Below are 14,491 nucleotides of genomic sequence, written 5' to 3'. Positions count from 1 at the left end.
TTCTATTATGCAACCGCCAGACTGGAATCTCCCATTTGAAGTCATGACTGATGCAAGTGATTATGCAGTTGGTGTTGCGTTAGACCAAATAAAGAACAAGATAGTTCATGCAATTTATTATGCTAGTCACACTCTTGATGAAGCCCAAGTTAATTATGCTACCACGGAAAAGGAGTTATTAGCAGTTGTCTTCATCTTTGACAAGTTCTGGTCTTACTTAGTGGGGTCCAAAGTCATCATTTATACTGATCACTCCGCCATCAAATATCTTTTGAGCAAGCAAGATGCCAAGCCTAGGTTGATTCGACGGATACTACTTTTACAAGAGTTTGACCTAGAGATAAAGGACAAGAAAGGGACAGAAAATTTGGTTGCAGACCATTTGTCAAGGATGAGACAAGAATCACATGATAGAGAGGAGGATGAACTACCGATCGACGACTCCTTCCCAGATGATCAGTTGTTAGCCATTGAAAGATTAGATGCAACATGGTATGCGGATTTCGTCAACTACATAGTGTGTGGAGTTTTGCATCCAGATCTGAGCTATCAACATAAAAAAGTTCTTTGCTTTCGTCAACTACATAGTGTGTGGAGTTTTGCATCCAGATCTGAGCTATCAACATAAAAAAGTTCTTTGCTGACTTGAAGTGTTATTTCTGAGATGAATTGCATCCAGATCTGAGCTATCAACATAAAAAAGTTCTTTGCTGACTTGAAGTGTTATTTCTGAGATGAATCGTTTCTATACAAACGGTGTGTTTATGGGATGTTTAGAAGATGTGTTCCTGAAGATGAGGTTACAAGTATTCTCCATCATTGCCATTCATCTTCTTACGGGGGACATGCAAGCACTTCAAAGACAACTGCAAAAGTTCTACAATCAGGTTTCTATTGGCCGAGTCTTTTTCGGGATGCAAAATAGTTTTTGACATCTTGTGATAGTTGTCAGAGGACCGGGAACATTTCGAAGCGACATGAGATGCCTTTACACTCCATCTTGGAAATTGAGGTCTTTGATGTGTGGGGCATAGATTTCAAGTGACCGTTTCTGACATTGTGTAACAACAAGTTCATCTTAGTGGCAGTGGACTACGTCTCCAAGTGGGTAGAAACGATAACATCCCCTACCAACGATGCTAAAGTGGTTGTGAAACTATTTAAGAACGTTATTTTTCCAAGGTTTGGGGTGCCACGAACGATAATCAGTGATGGCAGTTCACATTTCATAGAAAAAAAATTCGGAACTCTCTTGAGAAAGTATGGGGTCACTCATAAGGTTGCCACACCATATCATCCTCAAATTAGTGGTCAAGTGGAGGTTTCGAATCGTGAAATTAAGAGTATCTTGGAGAAAACAGTGAATTGTTCGAGAAAGGACTAGTCTATGAAACTCTCGGATGCCTTATGGGCCTATCAAACTGCCTACAAAACACTCATAGGTATGACACCGTTCAAGTTGGTATATAGCAAATCGTGTCATCTCCCAGTTGAGTTATAGCACAAGGCATATTGGGCTATCAAGCTGCTCAATTTTGATATAAAAATCGCAGGTGAGAAAAGAAAGCTTCAACTTCATGAGCTAGATGAGCTACGATTAAATTCCTATGAGAATGCTCGCATTTATAAAGAAAGGACTAAACGATGGCACGATAAGAATATCCTTCGAAAAGAGTTTAATCAATGAGATATGGTGCTACTTTTCAACTCTCGCTTGAAGCTTTTTCCGAGCAAGCTCAAGTCTAGGTGGTCCAGACATTTTCAAGTCTGTGAGGTCTTTCCTAGTGGAGTTGTTGAAGTTTAGAGTGAAACAACGGGATCTTTCAAGGTGAATGGGCAACGGTTGAAGCACTACATTGTAGGGGAACAAAACGAGAAAGATGTCACTTATACCCTTTCTGATCCCCCTTCGTCATAGAATTGAGCACAACAGGGGTCGAGCTCATGATCATAACGAGTGCTTCTTGGGAGACAACCCAAGTTTTCCCTCCATTATTGTTCTTTTATTTTATTTTATTTCATTTTAATTTCGTTTATTATTTTTATAGGCAATTTGGACGGCACAATTTAACTTATAATACTTTCAATCATGCAGTTGCGAAGAAGGGAAGACAAAGCATTAACTAAAAAAACTACAGAGAAATGAGTTAAACATGGAGCGACAGACTCTACCACACCAAGTGATGGTGTCTGCCACACCCCTGGCTCGCTGGACACCAAAAAGCTCAACAATTCCATACTCTACCATACCAATGTGTGGTGTCTGTCATACCCTTGGCTCGCTAGACACCAAAAAACTTAACAATTCCAGACTACCACACCCAGGTGTGGCGTCTGTCACACCCATGGTTCAAAAAAAAAAGAGAGAGAAGAAATAAAAACACACCTAGACTACCCCTTTTTCTTTCATCCTCTCTGACCTAAAAAAAAAGAGAGAGAAGAAATAAAAACACACCTAGACTACCCCTTTTTCTTTCATCCTCTCTGACCTAACCCATCAAAACCCGTCCCCCTCAAACCACCGCTGCCTCCCTCTCTTCTCACCGCTCAACCCACATCTTCAAGTCCTCCGACCTAACTCCATCCACCTCCAAGTCGTCGCCTCTCCTTCTTCACCACCATCTCCGCCAGGATGCAGTCTTTTCATGAGTGGCAGCTCCGCCAGATCTCCGCCAGGATGCAGTCTTTTCATGAGTGGCAGCTCCGCCAGGATGCTTCCCCTACACCTCCTTCTTTTTAGTGAGTTAGTATGTCCCCTGCACCCTTGCACTTATTTACATCCTACTACATTGGGAACAATGTAGACCTTAAGCTTGGGGGTATGGGTTGTTTATGTATTGATTGTCTGATCATGATTGCCTGTTTTTGTTTTGTTTTTGTTTTATTTTTATTTTTCTTTGCTTTGTTTCCTCTTAAAAAAAAGGGAAATGATCTCCTGATGATGACATGAATTCTTAAACTTTATAAATCATTGAACTAGATAGTTGTTCATTAGTCAGGACTAAACAACTTTTTAATCCATCTTTCAACTGATTCTCAAAGGTTTTTGATTGCAAGTTAACAATATGGGAGAACCAGACTTGAATGTTCTCTTATCTTATAAGATTTAGCATTTATATGGCTAGCATCATAACCATTACTCTATTGAGACAAGAGAGGAATTAAATTTGGTAGACAAATAAAACTGATGAGACCTTGAGCCTGAAATTGGATGCATTACATATCCAATCATGATTTTCTTTTCTTGTGTGATATTTTCAAATGGTGTAGGACACTAGAACTTGCATTGAATCTCTTCGAGGCCACATATAACTTTTGTATGCGTAAAAGGTGATTGAGGCACATCTATTTTTTTGTTCATAGTCCACATTAGCCAAACAGTCTACCATGCGCTATTATTCCCTTTGATTAGTCCCTTTGAGCCAATGAGTCTATTTTTTGTTGATTTAACCCACATATGTAACCTTTAAACCCGATTGTATTCCTTACCCATGCCTAAGCTAGTGGAGCACAATTTCTGATATAATGGGTTATGTGAGTAATGAGGTGTAAGCTTGGGGGTGTGCAAGGAGGTGTTTGCTTCTTTTCATTCTCATTAATTCTTTCAAAAAAAAGAGATGAATAAAGTGTCCTCTTTATGGTGTATGTAATTGCGGGTGTCAAAAGATTTCATTAAAAAAAAAGAGATGAATAAAGTGTCCTCTTTATGGTGTATGTAATTGCGGGTGTCAAAAGATTTCATTATGGTGTACTAAAGGGAGTAGTTGGAAGAAGTTTTTTGATAGATGATGGAGTTTGTGTGGATGTCATTGATCTTACTTTGAGATCTAATCTTTTACAATTATCGCTCCATTAGTGATAGGCTTTCAACTGCTAACCCAAATATCTATCCTACCCTTTTGACCCTAGCCCCGTTACAACCAAATAAAAGACCTCATGATTTTTTGCATGCATTAGTTTTCGTAGTGGCGAAGAATTGAGATGATATGCAAGCCTATGGATTGAATACATCCATTCGGAAGAATTTTGAGCGACATAATTCTATCCTTAAACACATGAGAGATTGAGAGTCCATATACCCTAAAATAAGGTCTACCAATTTAACTACTTTGAGGTCTTAATTTTACTGCTTCTGGATTGAAGCTAGTTACATGGATTACTTTTTCCTACTTTGACTTGGGAATTGGATATGATGGCTATCCTTGACTTGTGACGCTTGTGATCGTAAGTAAATTTTGAAATGTGATTTTATTGAGAGTTTTGGAAATTAATTTGTTAAGTCCCGATGAAACGTGTTTGTCTTGTGATATGTTTGATATTGGTTAATAGATTGATGAGGGGGTGATCCTATCTATTTGGCTTTCACTCCTCTTATTTTTTTATTGTTTATTTACTTGAGGACAAGCAAAAGTCTAAGCTAAAAGGAGTTGATAAACACGTAAAATATGTATTATCTTAGTGTGTTTTAAGCATGATTTACGGGTGTTTGAAGCATATTTCATGTTTAGATCAAGGATACTGCTATGGTTTGTATTCTTATATGTAGGTATTGGCTCAAGACTAAAAGATTCGATGATCGTTGGAAGTTAAACAATAGTTTGAAGCAACAATCAGATTTAGAATGCATGGTTCAAGAAAAAAAATGAATGCATGAGTATGAAGAACTAGAATTTCGACCATGATGCTATTCGAATCCGGAAAAGCTCAAAGCTAAAAGTTGTAGGTATCTTCAACATCTTTCCAACGCAACTTGAATCACCTCATTCCGAGGTCGGGCGAAAAAGTTACAGTCAAAATACCAAAGATTGTACAAACAAGCACAAAATAAGCAAAGACAGACTCCACCACAACCTAGTGTGGTGCGCACCACACATGTGGTTCGGGCCTTATCTTTTACTAGATTTTTTTGGAGACCTATATATAGGTATTTTAGCTTAGGGTTTTGGGATCCTTTTGGGTGTTCTCTTTGCCGTCAATTAGCATCTATTTTAGCGTTCAAGTATTGAAGGAAGACACGAATTTATTATATAAGATTGGATTGCAAGTATTTATTTTGAATATTTCAATTGAAAAACGGGTTAATTTTTTCCTCTCTTTAATTAATTTCTTCTTATGATTGATTTGCATATTTATTTGATGTATTCTCTTATCCCAATCATGTGTGAGTAGATTACTTGTCTAGGATTGGGAAAGAACCTAATTTTTTGATAATTGATGATTGATTAATATATGTTCTTGGAGAAAGTTTAGATCTTTAAACTTAATTTCGTGTGAATTAATTTTGTTGATTCTCTTGATCACCGGATTAGCAACCATAGGTAATTAATTGAAGGACTGAAAGGTAAAAAGTAATATCAGACCTCTAGAAATTAAGCAGGGAATTCGAATCACGAAAGTATGCTAGATTCCTTGGGGATTTGATTTGGATTAGCATAAAGCTTAATGGGTTTAATTTAATCTTGATTCCACGAAAGTAGGTTAATTGAGATTAATTAGGCATGATCTTTAGATCTTGAAAGAGGCTTTAGATTAATTTAGGCTAATTCACTCTTTCTAGTTTAAACCAACACCGAGAATTAAAATAATTCATCATTGAGCATCGAAGTTGTGGTGAAAAATCAATCCTGACTCTTCATTATATTGAATTCCTCCCGATTGGCTGTTTATTTTATTTCTATTATTTAATCTCAGAATTTTAATCTCTTCTATTTTACTCACCAGTTTAGCTAGTCGAAAGCATAAAAATTTGGCAATTAACCCCTAGTCCATGTGGGATCGATCTTGATAGCTACAACGAGTCCGTGCGTTTCCGGATTTTCCTATCAAGTCTAAATATTTTTGTTCGGTTCTTTTAAATCTTTTCTGAAATCTTAGTAGAGAAGTATAATAACCCCTAAAACGGATTTGGAATTCTTAATTAGACGTATATTTAGATTGTTAAAGGTCCAAAGCCTTTAATCAGATAAATGTTTGTAGTTTAATTTACTACTTCAATCATTTTTTTTTTCTAAACGTAATTTATATATACTTAAAATGTCACAATTAGATGTATCTATGTTTTAGGGAAAATAAAAACAAGGAAAACATGGGAATAACTTGATAGTCCAATTTAGAAAATGGGCTGTCAAGAGACAATAGTTTGTCAGCACCTCTTCTAGTCACATTGGTGCAGGATGGTGGAGCTAACGAATTAGTTGCTTGACAGTCCATTTCTAAATGGGTTGTCAGCCTTTTACCCAGTGCCTTGTAAAAATAAACAACGGAAAAATATTAAGAATGCCACACTAAAAAAAAATAGAAATATGAACTTTATAGTCAAAAAAGTGTTTTAGAATGTTGTTCCAACTCTTATTGAAACACTCTTAAATTTGAACGGATCTTCCAACAACTTTATTTTTGACTTATTTTGTTGTTGCAACAACCTTTGAGTGTTGCAATAACATCTAATAAAAAATAACCCTTTAAAATGTGAATGTAGTTGGGATAACATGGGGTACCAACTACACCTGATCAAACATAACCATAGACTTGTAGCTCATGTTGTTACATCTATAGTGTTGCGAAATAAGTTAACAACTTTTAACCCAAAAAATTGATGGTTTGACCTTGGAGGGCCCATTTTAAACCCAACCCAGTGCACCTAAAAAAAAATAATTAGGGTGATACTAAATAAGCTAAATTTCACTTAAATGTCCTAAGTTTTAGCAATCTTGCACTTAAAGTAATATCTATTTTAAAATCGAGTAAATAAATGCTCAAAAAATTTTAGCGTTACACTTTAATACTTTAAGTTCCCAATGTAAATGTAAACGTGAGAATTTATCCTAGAAAATTCTCATGCAATACCCGAATGTCTTTCAACATTTTAACTTTTTTTGTTAAATCTAGTATTAAACTTGTCAAAATCCTATTTTTAGAGTTAAAATGTCTGAAAAATAGCAACTTAGTGTCACATGAGAATTTTCGAGAGGAATTCTCACGTTTACATTGCATTGCAAACCTTAGGGGTATTGAAATACAACTTTTGAAAAACCTTAGGGCATTTATTTGCTCGGTTCTAAGAGCATCTCCAACAGCTTCCCCATTTTATTGATATTTTTACTTTTAGAGAAATTTGAGCTTTTTTTGGTCCAACATATTCCCCATCTCCTTCCCCAAAATAGGAATCGAGGAGAAAAAATGGGAGTCTTCCCCAAATCTGGGGCATTCTTCAAATGTTTGGGGAGAGCTTTGTCATAAATGCAGCACGTTCTTCAAAACGGGATGGATGAGAGCATTCTTCAAATGTTTGGGGAGAGCTTTGTCATAAATGCAGCACGTTCTTCAAAACGGGATGGATGAGAAAATAAATACAAAACAAAATCCGTAATTAGTCATAAATGCAGCACGTTCTTCAAAACGGGATGGATGAGAAAATAAATACAAAACAAAATCCGTAATTAAAAAAAACCATGGGGACAGTTCCAATGCATAAGAGCATCTCAAAATAGGGATGTATAATATTTTTATTATTGTAATAAATACAGAATTCTTTAAAATAGAGAAGCTGTTGGAATTGGAGCAAAAATAATTTAAAGAATATGACTTTTGCTTTCCTATTTTAGAAAAAAATTTAGGAACACTGTTGGAGATGCTCTAAAATAGAGCCCCCTAAATGCAACATTACTGAAACTACAGGGCAATTTAGTGCAATTTAACCTACCGAAATGCTAAACAAATATTTTCACAAGAACAATTTTTCACTTTAGCCCTTTTTAATTTTTTTATTATTAAAATCGACACTTTTTTCTTTTATTTACCAAAACCGACCCGATTTCTTGATTAGCGGCTTAATCACATTCTTAATTAGTCGGGGTTGCCAACCCCGACTATTTAGGATATTAATTTTTAGGGTTTAAGATTTCTAATTAGGGTTTAAGACCCTCCTAAATAGTCGGGGTTGGCAACCCCGACTAATTTGGAATGTGATTAAGCCGCTAATCAAGAAATCGGGTCGGTTTTGGCAAATAAAAGAAAAAAGGATCGATTTTAATAATAAAAAATTTAAAAAGGGCTAAAGTGAAAAATTGTTCATTTTCACAAACTAAAGTAACGGTCAAATCACAAACAAGCAACCATCACCGTCATCACCTCATCTCATCCTCCTTGAACAGCCACCAGCAGTAAAGAACTCCGTACGAACCACAAGCTAGCAACATCTTCCGGGGTTTTCCGGAGATTGCCGTACCTGAGTATGGATAAGATTAGCATCGAGAGAGTGGAGGAGGACGAGGAGGAGGAGGAGGAGAGGAGAGGGGTGAAGGAGTGGAGCGAGAAGGATTTGGAGGGGATGAGAGGGATGTGCTTTTGGATGGGGAAGGAGGTGGAGGAGCTGAAGAAGGAGAGCGGCGAGATTAAGGGGAGAGTGTTGAGGGGTTAAAGAAGAAGTTTTTGGAGGTGAATGAGATTCACGAGGGAGAAAGAGGCAAGATTAATGCTGGCAACTTTAGAGGGAGCAATGGGAGCTTTGGTGCTGCGGGGAGACGAGCTTGATTGGTACTTGGTAACTCAAAGATCCCATCTTTTTTTTAATTTAGACACTTCAACGTGATTTCTTTGTAGTTTCTTTTGTGTATATAGAAGTAGAACTGTATGGGTTTTGGGTTGAGGAAGAGTGAAATTACCTTTGCAGTTAAACATGGTCTTTTTCAACATAGATGAAATGCAAAGGATAAGGTAATGATGTATAGTATAGTAGAGTAGTAATTTATTTCTTTTCTTTTGGGATAATTGTTGTGACTTGCTATTTGCTAACAAAACGGGGAAGTGTCATCTTTCCTAATGCTGCTCTAACTATAATTTCTTTCGATTGTCAAGTTGAAAACAGTTGTTATGCCTCTGAAATATAGGTATAATTTCTTTTGATTATCAACAACCCGATACGTGTGATTACTTGTTCTTCTATAATGGACTCTGATACAATATCAACTGATCGTCGTTTCACTAATTTTTTTTATAAAAATATGTAAAGAAATGAAGATATTTCCAATTGAGTTATAAGTGGTTAGTCATCACTGCTGTGCTTGAGCAGGCCGCGTTTTCTTTTTTTCGCAGAGCATGTAAGCAAAAACTATCTCCATAATTAATGAATCAAATTGACCTAGACTAGAGTAAGGATGGGTATGAAAGAAACGCTCTAGAAAGTAGAACCGCAAGTTGGAATCAGGTGTAATGAAACTGATAAAAGTTTTGTGCAAAATTCGAGAACCTTAAGGAGTTGCAGTAATGTACCAGGAAAGGTTTTTTTTTTTTATAAATAAAATGTGCAATCTGATTGGCTGTGTTAAAAGAACCTGTGTGCAACTAAGGCACATTTTAGAAGTATGATGACACCCTTATATGGATAAAGAAACAGTATGCCATTGTAAAAGTTGGTCAGAGCATTTGTGACTTGGTTTTGCTGCACTCATCTCTTTGGTGTTGAAGTAGATTCTCGGGTAAGATGGAACACCAAGGAGCATCGGAAAGTAGTTCTCCTGGTGGTAAATGATATGTTAAACGATAAATGTTGGAACTACAATATAACTTAAGCTCGGGCCACATTGCGCCCTGCATTGCACCTTGATAATACTGGTTTGATTTTGGGAAACATTCGATTTCATAGTATATGCAGTGGCAGATATTCATGGAAGCTCGTTCAACCCATGTGTAGAATAGGAGAATCAATTAGGATTACTAAAATTTAAGTTATAGTTTGTAGTGGCGGATTTGTTGCTCCTTTGATAGAGGAGATTTTTCGTCCATTATGGCCTTTCTCCTTCTCCTTCTTCAGGTTGTACTTATTTTTAAAATAGTGCTATTATATTTCTCCTTCTTTGTGACAGTGTAATATTCCTTTTTCTTCATGATGTTAAGTCTAGAAACCATTAAAAAACCATCTCGGTGCATATTGAACAGGAAGGAATTTGCTAGCGTAGTAACTCTTGATACTTGGTGAAGATGAGAGCTATCATAATCATTGGACTTTCTTGTTTAGAGAAACGTACCAATCCCAATCTGATGGATGAGAGCTACTGCAAATCTGTGCAACAACATCACTATCACTATTAGTCCGCATACACATGGGCATTCTTGGGGTAGAGGGTTAAAAAGTTCTTCCCATAGAATACTGCATTTTAAAAGATTATTCTCTTGCCCATAGTGCCATTGTGCAGGAATTTGGTTGATATTAGTTAGATGTTCATATAGTAATGTTAGATCCACATGTGTATATGGACATGATACAGAATGACATGACACATAGAAACACATAAAACATATACATCATATTGGAGTTTGATGTGCATTGTTTGTGTCCGCCTCATGTCCAACAGTATAATAACTTCATGTTTGAAATGTTTCTGCCACTTGGATATAGAGCCTTCTCAACTTGGTCTACTTCTGCACCCTCGATCCATTCTATTGGGAGAAAGCTTGGATAAGTTGCATAAGGCAGAATGTGAGTCAAGGATCTGGGTTGCATGGTTGCTAATAACTCATGGTATAAGTTCAAAAAACCTCTCTATTGTACATAATTTTTTGGCATAATGATTGTATCTCATGCCTACGAAGACCTAATACCGCGAACTTGCATCTGGATCATTTTCTCTTCCTAAAACTCTTTTTTGTTAAGGAATATATTATGAAGATCTATCATGTTATAGTTATATTAGGAATAATATATTAGGTGTACAAGTTAGAGATTTGGTGATTAAGAGATATTAGGATTTAACTAAGAGAAAAATTGTGATTAGGTAATTGTGTTTAGTCTCATATTGACTACACAATAAACTTTTTGTTCTTGCACCCTATATAAAGGGGAGTAGTTGTAGCTTCTTAAATATGAATGAGAATCTATGATATTTTATTGTTTAACATGGTATCAGAGTCACGCAAACCCTAGCCTCCATAATATCCTAAATCCTCACAAACCCTTGCCCTCAATCTCTTATCATCATTTTTCTGCCTTACAATCTTCCTTCTTTCTTGTGACTAGTTTTCGTGAACAAGGCGTGGTGACTGTTCACCATGAATAGTGCGCACGTTGACTGTTTATTGTGAATAGTGTCGTAGGTTCTTGTCCGTCTTGCTTTCGATGGCCTTGTTGATGATCGGGATTGCTATTGTTAATAGCACTAGTCATCCTCGATGTATATGTTTCCGTCACCGTCTGTGTCATCTCGATTTTCTTTTGCTCATCGACTATTCAACTTGTTGACACCACCGCCACCACCGCTTGTAGTCTACATACTTTGACCACCATTAGCTACCAAAAAAAAAGATTTTGATTGACTCATAATTTGGTTTGGAGTTTGGTTCGATGAAGGTTATTTTCTCGGCTTCATTTGTTTTTGGTGGATCACTAAGGAGGGATCATTTGCTTGGTTGATCCGGGAAGATGATCGTTTGTTTGGTTGATCTGTGAAGAGGATTGTCTATTTGGTTGATCCCTAGAGAGGATTATTTGTTTGGTTAGTCCGAAGAGGATCGTTTGTTTGGTTGATCCATAAAGAGGATCGTTTGTTTAGTGGATCCTTGATGAGATTCGTTGTTTGGTAGTTCTTTAGTCAAACTGTGAAGAAGAGATCAAGGTATCGCATTTGGTGATTTTTTGCTTGAGATTGTTTGTGGTGGAAGACATTCAAGTAGAAGACTAGAAGATAAAGACAACTACGATGAGGAAGATTTCAGCCCTGTAAGCCGTGTCACATATTCGAGTGAGTACATCTTGTTTGTAATAAGCCAAACATGTATGATATACATGCTCTAGCTTAAGGTGGGGGGGTGTTAAAGGAATATATTATGGATATCTATAATATTATAATTATATTAGGAATAATATATTAGGAGTATATATTAGAGATTTGGTGATCGAGAGATATTAGGATTGTAACTAAGAAAATAATTGTGATTAGGTAATTGTGTTTAGCCTCACATTGGCTACACAATAAATTTCTTATTATTGTATCCCTATATAAAGGGAAGTAGTTGTAGCTTTTGAAATATGAATGAGAATCTATAATATTTTATTGTTTAACATCCTTCTCAATCCAAAAGAGAACGGAAAATTTTACTGCACCTCCAAGTTATCTAAGAAAACTCGAACAAGGGTTAACAATGCTCCAGGTTATCTAAGAAAACTCGAACAACGGTTAACAATGCTATACATGCTTACTTATTAGCTGTTGGATTCTGAAAGTGTCAATTCCTGAAGTGTGCGAGTGGATAATATGCATTCCCCTGGGAAGGGCAGGGGGGTGGGCATTAACTATGACAGATTTTCTGTTGCGTTTGCTTTGGCTGACTTTGTAGCAATGCGGTGGCCTGTGGGTTGATGTTAGAAATCATCAAACTGACTGTAAATTTCACTATTAACGTTCGTCTGCCGAAGTTCTCTTATTTGGTTGACAGTGGCGCAGAAAGACAGCAGTGTTGTTTGTATTGGTTTGACAAGAGCCTTTCCGTCGATCAAATCCTGGTGGCATGTTACGGAAGCATCTGATTCAGTTTCTCCACCGCATGCGTAATCAAGTTTGGAGTAGACCGAGCCCCATTTGTTTTTAATTCTAGACCTTATTCTTCTTATTTGTTCACAAAACTCAATGGAGAAACCTTGTTCGACTGTTAGTGCCTAAATTCCTACTATGACCTTGGTTCGTTACTCATCAGGAAAAGAAATGGATATGTTCGAGTTTTACAACAGAAACAAAATAATATTGTGCCAACAATTTTATTCTATTTGTTACAGAGATAAATTCAGATTCCACAATTACTTTTTCACCGCTAATTATATCAATGTTTCACTGCACAGTATGTCTTCACATCTGGTCCAAAGTTAGCCTTAAAAGGATCAGTGTAAAAGATCTTATAAAAGCAATCAGGTTTCAACCTGCGCACTGCATCGCAGCAATCTGGTTTGATATCAATGGTATTTTTCCTCGACGAAAGTAACATCGAAGGGGTGCATCCGGGCAATGATCGAAAAGATTTCCAACACTCACGATACGCTGGATCAGTAATCATCGGTGATGGGAGAATCCCTAATGGAAATCTGTATTCCGAACTCCCCGGTTGAACATTTCTCGGTCGCAGAAAAGTCCATCGTGCTTCACCTCGTTGTTGCTTCGGGAGAACGAGGAAGGATTTTGATGGAGAGATGGAGATTGACAGCAAGGCCAGGAGCAGGAAGAGGAGGATTTGCATGTTTGATGCTTTCTTCACCGTGTTTGGGTTTAAGCTAGAGGATTTATTTATATACTGAAAGAGGATTTTTGCAATTAAGGTTTTATCTTTTGGAGGTTACTATGAAGTAGGAAGAAACGTTGAAAGACGGTACTACTATTTATTGGAAAACATAAATTTTATGAAATGACTTAAATGAGGAATTGATCATGAAAATTAAAATGTAAGTTACTATTGACTCTGGCAGTAGATGTTTAATTGAGATAAGCAAATTACTTTCTCGGAAGAAAAAAAAGTTTAAGCAAATTACAGCACAAAGCAAATCAGACATCATTCTTTACAAAAATCGTCCGTTACTCCTCTCAGTTTTTTTTTAGCAAAAATGAAGTTTCTCAATTGAACCCAAGCACATGTGAAGGATACGTCTCTAGGCGGATGATTACAAAAGCTTAGCCCTTATTTGGACTCGAAGATTAACCCCGTTACAAGATGAATTTCTTAAATATCCACATACAAGAATTATCAAAGAGCCAAAATCGTAAATAAGAAGGTCACTGTGCCAAAGCGTTGAGCTTATAAATCTAAATAACAACAAAGTATCGTGTGCATTACACAGTACAACATCGCAATTAGAATTCACCAAATCCAATTTGTAGCCCAGCTCTCAATTCATCATCTCGCTTCCACCAACAAAGACAATTAATCTTACATGTCTTACATTAAACATAGGAAGAGCAGTGAGGAACACTTTGCAAAGCTGAACAAGGTTTCTTTGTAAGTTCTTGAGCCAGGATTATTTCATACTCTTCTGTCACTCAAGGATAGAACATCGATGAATTCTGGCTATACATGCAAAAAAGCAGCTAAGTTTCCATCCATCCGACAAAGAAGCCTCCTTCAATTCTACAACTCTTGGTTAACCTTAGCTTAGCCTGTTTGCCTGGAAAGTATTAGACAATCCAATTAGAACTTAAAAGATATGAAATTTCTAAATACATTATTTGCACAAGACATAACAAGCTTAGAAACGTCTAAATAAATTCAAGCCTAGAAACGTTTAATAATGTTCTTAGTACACAACTGGAGAAGAATTCTTAAAAGGACCAAGATGGTCCTGATGAGTACAGGTATCTATGAGCCATCTAATATTGCTCTACACTACAACAGAAATGACAGCAAATTAGGAAAAGACAAAAGTAAAGCTCTGTAAGTAAATTCAAATAAGGAATGAAGTAAAACCAGCATCCAACCCTAACCTTACCTCTATATTAAATAGTAGTTTTGATCAAGT

The 14,491-nt window shown here is 36.6% G+C and overlaps 1 long non-coding RNA gene across 1 annotated transcript; it reads right to left on the bottom strand.

Annotated features, from left to right (window-relative positions):
- On the bottom strand, positions 13,740-14,491 carry LOC109835954. Its single transcript, XR_002245746.1, has 2 exons — positions 14,462-14,491; positions 13,740-14,140 (listed from the first exon to the last, which is right to left on the bottom strand). It is a non-coding gene; the product is annotated as an uncharacterized LOC109835954 (long non-coding RNA).

The sequence above is a fragment of the Asparagus officinalis genome, chromosome 4 (assembly GCF_001876935.1).
Source record: "Asparagus officinalis chromosome 4, Aspof.V1, whole genome shotgun sequence".
Classification (NCBI taxonomy): Eukaryota; Viridiplantae; Streptophyta; class Magnoliopsida; order Asparagales; family Asparagaceae; genus Asparagus; species Asparagus officinalis.
This window is presented reverse-complemented; position numbering and strand designations above follow the sequence as displayed.